The following is a 14,995-nucleotide window of genomic DNA, read 5'->3' on the forward strand; positions in this document are numbered from 1 at the left end:
GCTTTTCCTGAATAAGGTAGATATTTTGTAAGAAAAGACCACAAATATTTAAAAATATTTGACTTTGAAAATAATAAACATAACTTCACTGCCCCATACAAAAGTTTGTGATCTTTAAGCATGGGGAAAACATAATGTGAGGACTGACATGAAGATCAACGTTAATAACAGTAAAGGACCTTGTCAATCTAAACAAGTCTTTGTTCTGTCTACCCTTATGGTCTTGGTCTTCTATTTGACTTGCAATTTCCTTATTTTAATTTTTGATATATTAATTTTTCCATATTATTTTTTATATATTTTTAAATTGCACATTAAAGCAAGATATGAACAAATACATAACATCTTAACTGCTTTTGTATCTGCTCATTTAATTCACCTGGACAGAAATACTTTGGAATAAAATGTGACCTTAGCTATATGTGCTGTAGCCTATAGATTCTTTTACTCTCCTACCAGAGTGCGAGGAGAGTGTATTTTACTTAGAAATACTACCTCAGTGTTTGGCAACATAGGAATTCCTGTGGACTGTTTGGAAGTCAGAAATTTGTAGAACTATAGAAGATATTAAAGCCTTAGAAATTAGAAATAAACATTTTCTTTTTCTGAATGAAGGAGAAAACTGAGCTCCTCAGGAGTAAAAATGGCTTGATACAATTAAGCTTGATACAGTCATACAATTAATGATGAAGCCAGGACCTCAATTCAAGTCTCCCTATATTAAATCCAACATTTTTTTCACTATAACTTGCTGTGATTATTTTAGCTTGATATTGAAAAATGAATTGGAATTGAAGAATGAAAAATGAAAACCAATGCTAGTTAACAAAAGACAAGATAATACCCTCAGGGAATGTGGAGATGCATACTGAATTACTTGGGAAAAATGGAACTAATAACCAGTATGTAGAGACAGGTCACCAGGTTAAAAAATGAGTCAGAGATCTTAAAAATGCAAGGTATTTGGTGACCAATAGCATTTGAAGTTATAAAAATCAGATAAAGATATTTTATATCTTTATAAAGATAAAGATAATTTATGTGCTCATATCACAGCACATAAATTGATTGCTCCAGGGATCCAGCACCTCCTTCTCTATCTCCTTCCCTCTCCCTTATGAAGTAATTTCTTGGCCCTTAAAACTGTTTTCACGATTTATTCAAAATTTTGCTGCCAGAGTCCCGTCCCATTTGGCAGAAGGAAGGGAACAAAGCCCCCAACAGCTCCACTGCTTTCTACAAAGGACTTGACTCCCACTGTCTCTTTATTTCTTGGCTTTGGGCAATGACAGATTACAGAATCAAATGTTGCACAGAAGTCTTGATAACAACTTAGAAAGATGACCGTTGCTTGCTTGCTTGTTCTGTTAGGTTTCTTTTTTCCACTGGAAAGTTTACTGTGTATGTTTCCAGGCTTTAAAGAAAGATTCTGAGTTTTATCTTCACAGGTATCTAATTCTCTCTGGCAGGAGTACAACTAGTAATGCTCCAGAAAACCAGATTAATATTTCTGTCTGAATAAGACTAACTTATTTTGTAAGATGCTAGTGCCTTGCAGTTACTCTAAGAACTCACTTGGCAACTCTTTTGTACTTGAACCTGGTCTGGAAATAAAAATCTCTTTTGTACTTGAACCTGGTCTGGAAACAAAAATCTTTTGACAGTCTTGTAAATAATTGCCTGTATACGTAAGAAGTCAAGCTAAGGGGAGAGTGCTTTCTAGCTGGGAGGGCACATTTATACTTGGGGACAGAATTTCTGGGTTTCAGTGCAGACTCAGCTGCTTGCCAACTGGGTCGCCTTAAGCAAGTCACTCCTTAGCTTCACTGTCCTCACCTGTAAAATGAGATAATGAGAATCAAACAGGAAGATGTGAGTTGAAAACTTTTCCGAAAACTGTATAGCTCTATGCAAATGGGAGTTATCATTACTACCATCTGAAGAATGTGGGAGGATTAGAGAACAGTTGTGCCACAAACAGCCAGACTGATGAAAAATGTCAAGTTCAATTTGTCTTCAAATGATTGTGTATTGAATTATCTCCGCTCTGTAATATTGCTATTTGCACTTGTGATGAAGAGTTAGTATTGCTTTTTATCGGGACATTCATCCTAATTGACTGTGGTCTGGGTCGGGTTGTGGAAACTACATATATAGTGACGTTTACTGAAACAGAGTTACCAGTGTTGAGAGAGGTACCCAAGAAGAAGGCACTTTTTAAAGAATTTTGTGCAGTATTATTAACTTAAAATTCTGTGGAGAACTTTGAAACTAAAGTGAAAGAATACTGAGTAGGACTCATGAGACCTGGGTTCGAGTTTTGCCTCTGACTAATCCTGAATAACAAGGCTGATGCTGCTGATATTGACTATGCTGTTGATGATGAAGATGATAGTAGTAATAACAATAACTGTTTTTTACTGTAAACATTTTAATCAAAATAATACATGCAGGGCTTCCCTGGTGGCGCAGTGGCTGAGAGTCCGCCTGCCGATGCGGGGGACACGGGTTCGTGCCCCGGTCCGGGAAGATCCCACATGCCGCGGAGCGGCTGGGTCCGTGAGCCACGGCCGCTGGGCCTGCGCGTCCAGAGCCTGTGCTCTGCAACGGGAGAGGCCACAACAGTGAGAGGCCCGTGTACTGCAAAAAAAAATATATATATATATACATGCAGAAAACTACATAACTTTAAGTATACAGCTGAATGAATTATCAGAGTGATACACGTGTAATCACCACACAAGTCTAAAACCAGAATGTTTCCAGTATCTCTCCATCTCTACCTTTTTCCGTCACATCCCATTTTTAATCTCTACTCACTTTTTCCTCTCCAAAGGAAATAGCTTTCCTGACCTATAACCATGGGTTATTTTTGCTTGTTTTTGAATGAAAATAAATGAGTTATACAGTATGTTTTTAACAATAACTTTTTATTGAGCAGTTATTCTGGGTCAGGCACTATGGTAAATGCTTTATATACATTAAATTATTTAATTATCTCAACTACTCTATCATGTAGATACTATAATTATCCTCATTTTACAGATAATTATCTGAGAATCAGACCAAGAATGATTCCTAGAAACCATTGCTCTTGAGCCAAGATTTAGTCTTGGCAGTCTCATTCCAAAGCCCGTGTGTTTACTGAATACTCTGTTGCCTTCATGTTTCTGTGCCTGGGTTATTTCATCTACGAAGTGAAAGGATTAGGGTAGAGTCTTATCAATTTTATTCAAACTCCATCATTTTGTAGATATTTTTAAAATTTGGCTGCAGAATACAGAATTCTTAAAGCATACTTGGAGTATTCTACACCTCTGGAGTAAATCAAAGAGGAAGTAATATCACCTGAACATATATTCATTACCATCTGGATCATTTCCCATTTAATGTCTAACTTCTACTAGTACTTTTCAAAGAATAGGCAAAGATTCAGACAGGGATTTTCTTTTTCTCAAAATTAAATATGACATATTTACTAAATTAAGTATGCATTTTTAAATGAAAGAAATGCATCTTGGGGAAGATCAGGCAGTCATAGTACCAGTCCAAGGGCTCATTTTAAAACCCTGCTTTGCCAGCAATGAAAGAATAAGGTGAGTTGTCCAGTGAAGTTGTTATACCATGGAGATGCAGAGAATGTTAGAATTGGAAGAATTAGAGAGTATCTAGTCTGATAATTTCATTTTACAGATAAGGAAAGAGTGGGATAAAGAAAGATCACAAGTTTTGTAGTCAGACATATCTACATTTAAATCACTATGATTGTTACTTGCTAGATATTTGACTTTTGGCAAATTAACTCCTGTGAGGCTATTCGAAGAATGCGAATAGCACACTGTAGCTCGAGGTGCCATTGTGAAAAAATAAGCATTACTTAGTAAGAAAGAGAGAAAGGAAAAGGAAATATTTATATCATAAACAAAATGAAAAAAAAATTGATCTCATCTTTCAGTCCCTCGGGAACTTCTTTCTTAAATTTCCTGTTTTCCCTTTGTCTACAAACACACCCAACACCGTTACAATTTGTTGTCCCAATACCTTTAAAGATTCACTCAAGGGCTTCTTTTTAATTAATTATTAATATTTTAATAATTTTAATATTAAAAAATTTTAATTGCTAAAACAACTAAAAGAGTAGTAATCTTTACTTGTTGTCCCTTGTTTCTCATCCTTTATTTATTCTTAAACATTCTCATTTTTACCAACTCCCTTATTTATGGGCATATCCTACACCCCTCTCCCTTATACATATAAATCAAATTTCTTAGCATTTCCATTGTCAACTCTATACTCATGACTTCAGTATTTTACCCAAATTTTCCATTCATTTTTTTCAAAGTATCTCAACGTGATTAAAACAAACTTTGTTATTTTGGCAGTTCCCTGCCTCTCTGGTTCTCTACTCCCATAAACATTTAAACTGATTTTATTTTCCTGTATTCCATTTCTATTCATGGCCCAACAACAATATAAATCTTGGGTATCCTTTTGGAATATCTCACATTAGCAACACGTCAGCTACTCTGACAAGTTGTTTCTGTCATTACACAGCCCTTCCTTTCCATTATCACAGACAATATTCTAGCACAGATTGCTAGGAAGTCATTTCTAAAATGCTACAGTTATTCACTATTTGATATGTTCTCCCTCTTTTGAGCCATCTGCATAGCTTTGGCAGAAAATAAGTCAGCTTTGATTTGCCCTCTTTCCCCTCAACTGCAAGCTCTCTAAGGAGTGCTTTTATATTGCTTAGTAAAATGACTCCAAACAGCTTCTCAAGATTGCAAACAAAATCGTTTGACCCTAATTATGTCTATTTAACTTGACTTTACATTACTCCCAGTAAGTCTTCCACTTCAGCTAAGTTGGCTTTCTTACTGTCGACATTCCTTCTTCTACACACCAGGCTCGCTGGGCCTCTGGATCTTCCAGTCACATCATTTCCCCAGCTCAAAGCATCCGAAGCGTATTCATGGCTCTTTGCATCTTCCAAAGCACTTCTGCAGGTACTATTTTATTTGATCCTTCCTATATGATAAGAGGTAGGTAGATATTATTATTTTCCCCATTTCTCAGGTGAGAAACCTGAGTTTCGGAAAGGTTAACTGGCTTTCAAAAATTACATGACTCTCAATGGAACCAAAGTCTTGTGATTGCAAATATGGTGTTTATTACTTCAGAACACTGCTTATAATGCTTTCCGATGCCTGATTATCTTTTCATTTATTATTCAAGCCCAAGTAAATTTTCTCTCTTCCTTAAAGTTTCCTATGGTTAGAAAAGCCCATGGAGAACTCATCCCATATTAGATGACTATGCAATCGATGCTTAATAAATATGTTCATTGTTTATCTCTTAATATTTTTGGCTTCTCTGTTAGACCATGAATCCAAAGGGCTGGAGTGGCTGCTTTTTCTTTCTTTCTTTCTTTTTTTTGGCTTCTGAGTGTCTACTACAGTCGTTTGATGCTCAAATTATTTTTGTTGAATGAATGACTTCTATCTTTATAGGTCAAAGTTTCCTGTGTCTAGCACAAATGAAGCAAGGTTTTTCTCTTGTCTTTATTATTATTATTAATTGCTATTTATTTGGCCGCATTGGGTCTTAGTTGCAGCACACGAGATCTTCATTGCAGCACGTGGGCTCTTCTCTAGTTGTGGCGCACGGGCTCAGTAGTTGTGGCAGGCAGGCTGTCTAGTTGTGGTGCATGGGCTCTAGAGTGTGCAGGCTCAGTAGTTGTGGTGCACAGGCTTAGTTGCCCCGCGGCATGTGAGATCTTAGTTCCCTGACCAGGGATCGAACCCACGTCCCCTGCATTGGAAGGCGGATTCTGAACCATTGGACCTCCAGGGAAGTCCCTATTCATTGCTATTTAAATAAAAATATAGTTTCAGTATTTAAAACAGCTCTCCTTTTCCCCACAGCAATTCAGTATATAGAATTAGCAGAAGAACTTAGATTTGTTGACTCAACAACGTCCAGTGTTTCTGCTCCTAGTCTAATGCTTTTAATTTTAATATGAGAAATACAACTTGACATTTCAATCTCACTTCAGTTCTCAGTTATTAAATCTTTTCTGAGAACAAGGTGTGGTGCTCAGTCTTCTCTGAAAATAGAGGAGATGTTGATTAGCTAAGTAAAAGTTAGTGTTATCCCACTGTGATTAACCCCACGAATCACAAACAGAAATTACAATTGGCTATCTTACGTAATCATAAATAATCTTTCCTAGCTGTCATGTTACTGTTACATTGCTAAATTATGTCTACTTGGCTTGGACCTGTCCATATGACACAATTATACATGACAAGCCAAGAACAGACAATATCAAATACATACTAACATTGCCTAGTCTTTTTGTATTCAGCAAATCTCCAGAAAAACACTAAATTGGAAATTCCTTTTTCATATGCCAAAATTGGGTTACAAATATTATATAAATCTATTTTAAATGAAGTAGAGCCACATTAAATTTTCCACATTTAAAGTATTTACTTGTAATTATCACTGACCTGCAGATTTATTCAATTATTCTGCCTCAATTATATTTCCTAAATGCCTATTCAATGCACAGATTACAAACACTCATATTTTAAAAAATATGTTATATATAATTACTTTGGATGGAGTACAGAAGTTATATTTACTGGTAGGAAATGGAACCAGCTCTCAGCCATGTTTCCTACAAGAGGTGTTTCCAAAATTGTCTCATCCCCAGATCGTTAAGTTATTTGGATGGTTGGTTTCACTTGCTGAGATTTTAATTAGTATGTCTGGGATGGGGCTTAGGCATTTACATTTTTTATAATATTCTGCAGATGATTCTTATGACTGGTCAAGTTTTTGAATCACAGTTTTAGAGAATTGTCACCACTTTTACTCAGGATTATTTTTTTCTTGCAAGACTTTTGCAGGTTGTTTGCCTCTTGCAAGGGTCTGTCTTGCTTCAGATGTATTGGGCATAGGAAACCCTGACCTAAAAAGCAGAACAATTCATTCATTCAACAAAAATTATTTGAATATAAAAGCACTGTTTTAGGCAATCAGAATCTGAAAAAGATGCTACTTTAGCCCTTTGCCTGACTCCATATTCTTTATGGGAACCAGCAGTCTATTGAGATGAAAAAAATTTTTTGATTATTAACTATAATTAAGAAGCAATAATTCTCCAATTAAACAAGGATTCTTTAGTATATATTTAGGAAAATGTCTGTATTAGATCCATCAAGTAATGCCGCCATTGGTAAAAAGTAGTTCCTGCTATCTAAGGGCTTACCATAAAATAAACACCTGTGTAAGACTAGACAGATAAGACAAGAATGCAAAAGGGTATAATTAAAAACTAACTTCAATAAAAGTGACACAAGATTTTAAGAAAGGAGAATTCAGAGCCAAATTAAATGATCAAGAGAAGCTGCATGAAGAAAATGTTATTAAGGGTAGGCAATGAATGATGAGTAGAAATTTGTTAGGTAGAAATGAAAAAGGATGGTGCTCTATAACAGAAAAAAGAGCTTAAGCAAATATTCTGAGGCTGGAAAACACAGTGTATATTTGGGAAACATTACATAGTTTAGCTTGTTTCAAGGTTATGATATAAGAACAGCATAGAATGAGTGGGAGGTCAATGAACCAAGTCACCAGCTGTTGGATAGATATTGAAATCCCCATAATACAGAGCTGGTGGTAAAGAGAAATGTGATAAAATATTCAGTGAAGGAGAGGGAGCAACCTGGATGATGATAGGCATCAGCAATAAGGAAGGGTTATCACATATCAGAGTCTGATAGCATGTACTTGGAAGTAACCAGAACTTTTTTTGGAACTTGGAAGTGGCAATAAAAGGCAGAGAGAATATCTACCTCATCCCTGGGGGTGGAAGAAAAAACCATCAACTGAGGGATATGCAAGGTACAGTGAATCTGATGATGAAGAGAGCTGGTGGAGAAGAGATTGAGAATATTGGGTTTATTGATGATGACAAACCGTGAGTTCCAGGGGGCACAGTGCAAGATGTTGACAAGATGTGGAAACTTGAGTTAGACAAAAGGATATAAAGATCTAAATTGGGAGATAAGTCTAGTTGATGCACACGGAGTGGTGATATTGAGTTAAACCAGAATGTAGGGCATGGTGATGTTCAACCTAGTCATGTCATAGGGGATGTAGATAATCAGTTGTATTACCTACTTAACACTCACAAGAATTCTATCAGATACATATTTTTAGTATAAATATACAGATGAAGAAAATTAAAAACAAAGTAATAACTGGTATAAGGCCTTGTACCAAGCAGTGGAGTCTTATTTGAAAGTGGGTTTTCTGATTCAGATACTTTTTCTTCCCTCTTCCTTCCCCTTCTCCCCCTCTCTCCTCCTTCAAATCATGATCCTTTCAGAGGAGATCAAGAAAGTACCATGATGAAGGAAAGAAGTAGAAATGAGATGATGCATTCTTTTAAAAAACACAGGAGGTTGTTTCAGGAAGAAGTTGATCAACAGAGTAAAATGTTTCAGCCAAATCAAGAATAATGAAGACAAAGGAAAAACCTTTCCATTTAACTATGATGTGTTTCATTAGACTAGATTAGATCAGATATAGCAGGATTGTATAACCCTTACAGACTGCAGAGTGCTCTCTATATGATATCCTCTTATGTTAATAACAGGCTTGTGAAGAAGATATTTCTCTATCTTGCATGAGGAAACTCAGATTCATAGAATAACTACAGCTAGAAAGTGGTAGAGCAAGGCTTCCAAACATGTCTTCTGAATTCAAGTCCTGTTCCCTTTCCAAAATCCCTGAAAATAAAAACAAATAAAGAAAAATCTTTCAAGATTTCAGTTATACTAGCAGATCTAATGCCTGCAGAATCCCATGTAATATTGGGTTGGCCAAAAACTTAGTCGGGGTTTTTTCCATAAGATGGCTCTAGTAATGCTTAGTTGTCTTTAACTTCATTGGAAACGATTTTGTTAGATTGTATTGTGACAGCTGTCATATCAGCACGCATTTAAAAAAAAACATCAAAATTGGTGAATTTTTGTGTAGCCATTTTAATATTGAAGATGCAAGAAAAAAGCAACATTTTTATTATACTTTTTATTTTACTTATTATTTTAAGTAATATTATATTACTTTATTACTTCAAGAAAAGTAAAAATGCAACTGAAATGCAAAAAAAGATTTGTGCAGTGTATGGAGAAGGTGCTGTGACTGATCAAACGTATCAAAAGTGGTTCGTTAAGTTTCATGCTGGAACTTTCTCACTGGCCGATGCTCCAAGGTCAGGTAGACCAGCTGAAGTTGATAGTGATCAAATTGAGACATTAATTGAGAACAATCAATGTTATACCACGTGGAAGGTAGGTGACATACTCAAAATATCCAAATCAAGCAATGAAAATTATTTGCACCAGCTTGGTTATATTCATTGCTTTGATGTTTGGGCTCCTCATAAGTTAAGTGAAAAAAACTTTCTTGACTGTACTTCTGCATGTGATTCTCTACTTAAAAGTAACAAAAACGTTCTGTTTTAAAACAAATTGTGATGGGCGATGAAAAGTGGATACTGTACAATAATGTGGAATGGAAGAGATCATGGGGCAAGTGAAATGAACCACCACTGACCACACCAAAGGCTGGTCTTCATCCAAAGAAGGTGATGTTGTGTATATGGTGGGACTGGAAAGGAGTCCTCTATTGTGATCTCCTTCTGGAAAACCAAACGATTAATTCCAAAAAGTACTGATCCCTATTAGACCAACTGAAACAGCACTAGATGAAAAGCATCCTGAATTAGTCAACAGAAAACATGATCTTCCATCAGAATAACACAAGACCGCATGTTTCTTTGATGACAAGGCAAAAAGTGTTACAGCTTGGCTGGGAAGTTCTGATTCACCAGACATTGCACCTTCGGGTTTCCATATATTTTTCTCTTTACAAATTCTCTTAATTCAAACTCACCTCAAGAAACAAGAAAAATCTCAAATAAACAATCTAACCTTACACCTAAAGCAACTAGAAAAAGAAGAACAAAGTAAACCCAAAATTAGTAGAAGGAAAGAAATCATAAAGATCAGAGCAGAAATAAATGAAATAGAAACAAAGAAAACAGCAAAGATCAATAAAACTAAACGCTGGTTCTTTGAGAAGATAAAATTGATAAACCTTTAGTCAGACTTATCAAGAAAAAAAGGGAGAGGACGCAAATCATAAAATTAGAAATGAAAAAGGAGAGATTACAACTGACACTGCAGAAATACAAAAGATCATAAGAGACTACTACAAGCAACTATATGCCAATAAAAAGGACAACCTGGAAGAAATGGACAAATTCTTGGAAAAGTACAAACTTCCAAGACTGAACCAGGAAGAATTAGAAGATATAAACAGATCAATCACAGGTAATGAAATTGAAACTGTAATTAAAAATCTTCCAACAAACAAAAGCCCAGGACCACATTGGCTTCACAGGCGAATTCTATCAAACATTTAGAGAAGAGTTAACACCCATCCTTCTCAAACTCTTCCAAACAATTGCAGAGGGAGGAGCACTCCCAAACTCGTTCTATGAGGCCACCATCACCCTGATACCAAAACCAGACAAAGATATCACAAAAAAAGAAAATAATATACCACTATCACTGATGAACATGGACGCAAAAATCCTCAACAAAATACTAGTAAACAGAATCCAACAACACATTAAAAGGATCATACACCATGATCAAGTGGGATTTTTCCCAGGGATGCAAAGATTCTTCAATATATGCAAAACAATCAATGTGATATACCATATTAACAAATGGAAGAATAAAAACCATATGATCATCTCAATAGATGCAGAAAAAGCTTTTGACAAAATTCAACACCCATTTATGAAAAAAACCCTCCAGAAAGTGGGCAGAGAGGGAACCTACCTCAACATAATAAAAGGCATATACAACAAACCCACAGCAAACATCATTATCAATGGTGAAAAACTAAAAGCATTTCCTCTAAGATCAGGAACAAGACAAGAATGTCCACTCTCACCACTATTATTCAACATAGTATTGGAAGTTTTAGCCACAGCAATCAGAGAAAAAAAGAAATAAAAGGAATACAAATTGGAAAAGAAGAAGTAAAACTGTCACTGTTTGCCAATGACATGGTAATATATATAGAAAATCCTAAAGACGCCGCCAGAAAACTGCAAGGACTAATCAGTGAATTTGGTAAGGTTGCAAGATACAAAATTGATGCACAGAAATCTCTTGCATTCCTATACACTAATGATGAAAAACCTGAAAGAGAAATTAAAGAAACACTCCCATTTGCCATTGCAACAAAAAGAATAAAATACCTGGGAATCAGCCTACCTAAGGAGACAAAAGACCTGTACTCAGAAAACTATAAAACACTGATGAAAGACATCAAAGATAACATAAACAGATGGAGAGATATACCATGCTCCTGGATTGGAAGAATCAATATTGTGAAAATGACTATACTACCCAAAGCAATCTACAGATTCAATGCAATCCCTGTCAAACTACCAGTGGCATTTTTCACAGAACTAGAACAAGAAATTTAACAATTTGTATGGAAACACAAAAGACCCCAAAGAGCCAAAGCAATTTGAGAAAGAAAAACAGAGCTGGAGAAATCAGACTCCCTTACTTCAGACTATACTACAAAGCTACAGTAATCAAGACAGTATGGTACTGGCACAAAAACAGAAATGTAGATCAATGGAACAGGACAGAAAGCCCAGAGGTAAACTCACGTACATAATGGTCACCTTATCTTTGATAAAGGAGGCAAGAATATACAATGGAGAAAAGACAGCCTCTTCAATAAGTGGTGCTGGGAAAAATGGACAGCTACATGCAAAAGAATGAAACTAGAACAGACCCCAACACCGTACACAAAAATAAACTCAAAATTGATTAAAGACCTCAATGTAAAGCCAGACACTATAAAACTCTTAGAGGAAAACATAGGCAGAACACTCTATGACGTAAATCACAGCAAGACCCTTTTTGACCTACGTCCTAGAGTAAGGGAAATAAAAACAAATGGAGCCTAATGAAACTTCAAAGCTTTTGCACAGCAAAGGAAACCATAAACAAGACGAAAAGACAACCCTCAGAATAGGAGAAAATATTTGCAAACGAAGCAACTGACAAAGGATTAATCTCCAAAATATACAAACAGCTCATGCAGCTCAATATCACAAAAACAAACAATCCAGAAACTAACACAGCATTGTAAAAAATTGTAAAGCAATTATACTCCAATAAAGATGTTAAAAAAGTAAAATAAAGAAGCAGCTGTGGAAATTAAATCAGAAAACAAAAACAAACAAACAACAAAAAACAAACAACCCAGTCCCAAAATGGGCAGAAGACCTAAATAGACATTTCTCCAAAGAAGACATATAGATGGCCAACAAATGCATGAAAATATGCTCAACATCACTAATCGTTAGAGAAATGCCAATCAAAACCACAATGAGGTATCGCCTCACACCAGTCAGAATGGCCATCATCAAAACATCTACAAACAATAAACACTGGAGAGGGTGTGGAGAAAAGGTAACCCTCCTGTCCTGTTGGTGGGAATGTAAATTGATACAGCTACTATGGAGGTTCCTTTAAAAACTAAACATAGAACTACCATATGATGCAGCAATCCCACTACTGGGCATATATTCTGAGAAAACCATAATTCAAAAAGAGATATGTACCACAATATTCATTGCAGCACCATTTACAATAGCCAGGACATGGAAGCAACATAAATGTCCATCAACAGATGACTGCATAAAGAAGTTGTGGCACATGTATACAATGGAATATTACTCAGCCATAAAAAGGAACGAAATTGAGTTATTTGTAGTGAGTTATTTGTAGTGAGGACCTAGAATCTGTCATACAGAAGGAAGTAAGTCAGAAAGAGAAAAACAAATACCATATGCTAACGCATATATATAGAATTTTAAAAAGCGGTACTGATGAACCTAGTGGCAGGGCTGGAATAAAGATGCAGACATAGAGAACAGACTTGAGGGCATGGAGTGGGGAAGGGGAAGCTGGGATGAAGTGAGAGAGTAGCATTGATGTATGTATACTACCAAAGGTAAAATGGATGGCTAGTGGGAAGCTGCTGCATAGCACAGTGAGATCAGCTCGGTACTTTGTGATGACCTAGAGGGATGGGACAGGGAGGGTGGGAGGGAGACTCAAGAGGGAGGGCATATGGGGATATATGTATACATATAGCTGATTCACTTTGTTGTACAGCAGAAACTAACACAACATTGTAAAGCATTTATACTCCAATAAAGGTGTGAAAAGAAACAAAAAACAAAAAAACCCCAAATTCTCTTAATGGAAAAATTCAATTGCCTGCAAGACTGTAAAAGGCACCTGGAACAGTTCTTTACTCAAAAAAGTAAGAAGTTTTGGAAAGATGGAATTATGAAGTTGCCTGAAAAATGGCAGAAGGTAGTGGAACGAAACGGTGAATACGTTGTTCAATAAAGTTCTTGGTGAAAATGGGCTCCAACTTTTGCTTAGAAAGGTCCCCTCTGTCATACTGTCCAATAAAGGGGAGTGTCCAGAAGCAAAGGAGGAGTTATATACATGTTCTCTTTGATTCCTTAGAAACTTCCTGAACATATATATCCAAAATGAATCAATGATTAGCAGCATGGAGACATGTAGCTATTTTATGTGATCTTTTAGATCGACTATATCTAGCAAGTCAGCTCTGTGGAATAGCGTAAGCTTTACATTCGAAAGTCTCTTCCAAAGCTTGTATTGCACACTTTGACTATACATAGTTGATTCTTATTATTTGTGGTAGTTATGTTCTAGAAAGTTACTGCAAACACTGATTTAGTGAATACTGAACATTGCTCCTAAAAGAAATGCTCCTAAAAATATTGCTCCTAACACTAGTTAAGTTCCTCTGGTCACAATATTTCTGACAATTGATTGATACGTAATCTTGATTTATGCATGTTTCTGTTTAAAGGCACCTTATTTAATATATATTATTGATGGATAACATTGAATTCACACCCAACAGCACTCTAACTTATGATAACTCATGCCTGGGATGAGGCTATCCAGTGCACATATTTTCTTTATAATGCACATCACAGTCTCTTGCACTTAGGGAGACTATACAGCATGTCAACACTATATTTGGTGGCCTTTTCAATAGCAGAATCACCAACCAAACAAAAATGCAACAAATTTGGTATCAAATAGACTGTGAAAAAGACACTTGTTTACACTCTGAGAGCTGAAACAAGAAGGCAGAGAATCTCCTTATTCCACTGTAGCTGGGAAACACGCCAGACAGGGACTCAAATTTTTCGCTGTTCTGTATATGTATGTGAATGACAGGGAAAGCAATGTAGATATTGATTTTGGGGTTACAAATAAATGTTAGTGAGTAGGCAAATTTACAAATACACTATGAATTATGAGAATGTGCTGTATGAGAAAATTAAAGGTCTGATACTACCCTAATCAGCCTACAGATTCAATGAAATTCCAATCAAAATTCTAATGGCATTTTTCACAGAAACAGAAACAAAAAGTATTTGAAATTCATATGGAACCCCAAAAGACTCCAAATATCCACAACCATCTTGAGAAAGAACAACAAAGCTAGAGGCACCAGTTCCTCACTTCAAACTATATTACAAAGCTATAGTAGCCATGAGTATGGTACTGGCATAACAATAGGCACAACAGAATAGAATAGAGAATCAGAAATAAATCCACGCATATACACAGTCAACTAATCTTGGACAAGCGTGCCAAGAACACACAACGGAGAAAGGATATATAGGTTGGTGTGGTAAGAAGAGAGGGAGTGCGGGGACAGTCCTCAGAGATGAGTAGATATCAGAGGTGAACAGCAACTGGGCAGGTCACATGGGGCTCATCAGGGTATTTTATTCCAAGTGAGATGGTGCCATTGAAGA

This window comes from Leucopleurus acutus (genome assembly GCF_964270905.1).
Source record: "Leucopleurus acutus genome assembly, chromosome: 15".
Taxonomy (NCBI): domain Eukaryota; kingdom Metazoa; phylum Chordata; class Mammalia; order Artiodactyla; family Delphinidae; genus Leucopleurus; species Leucopleurus acutus.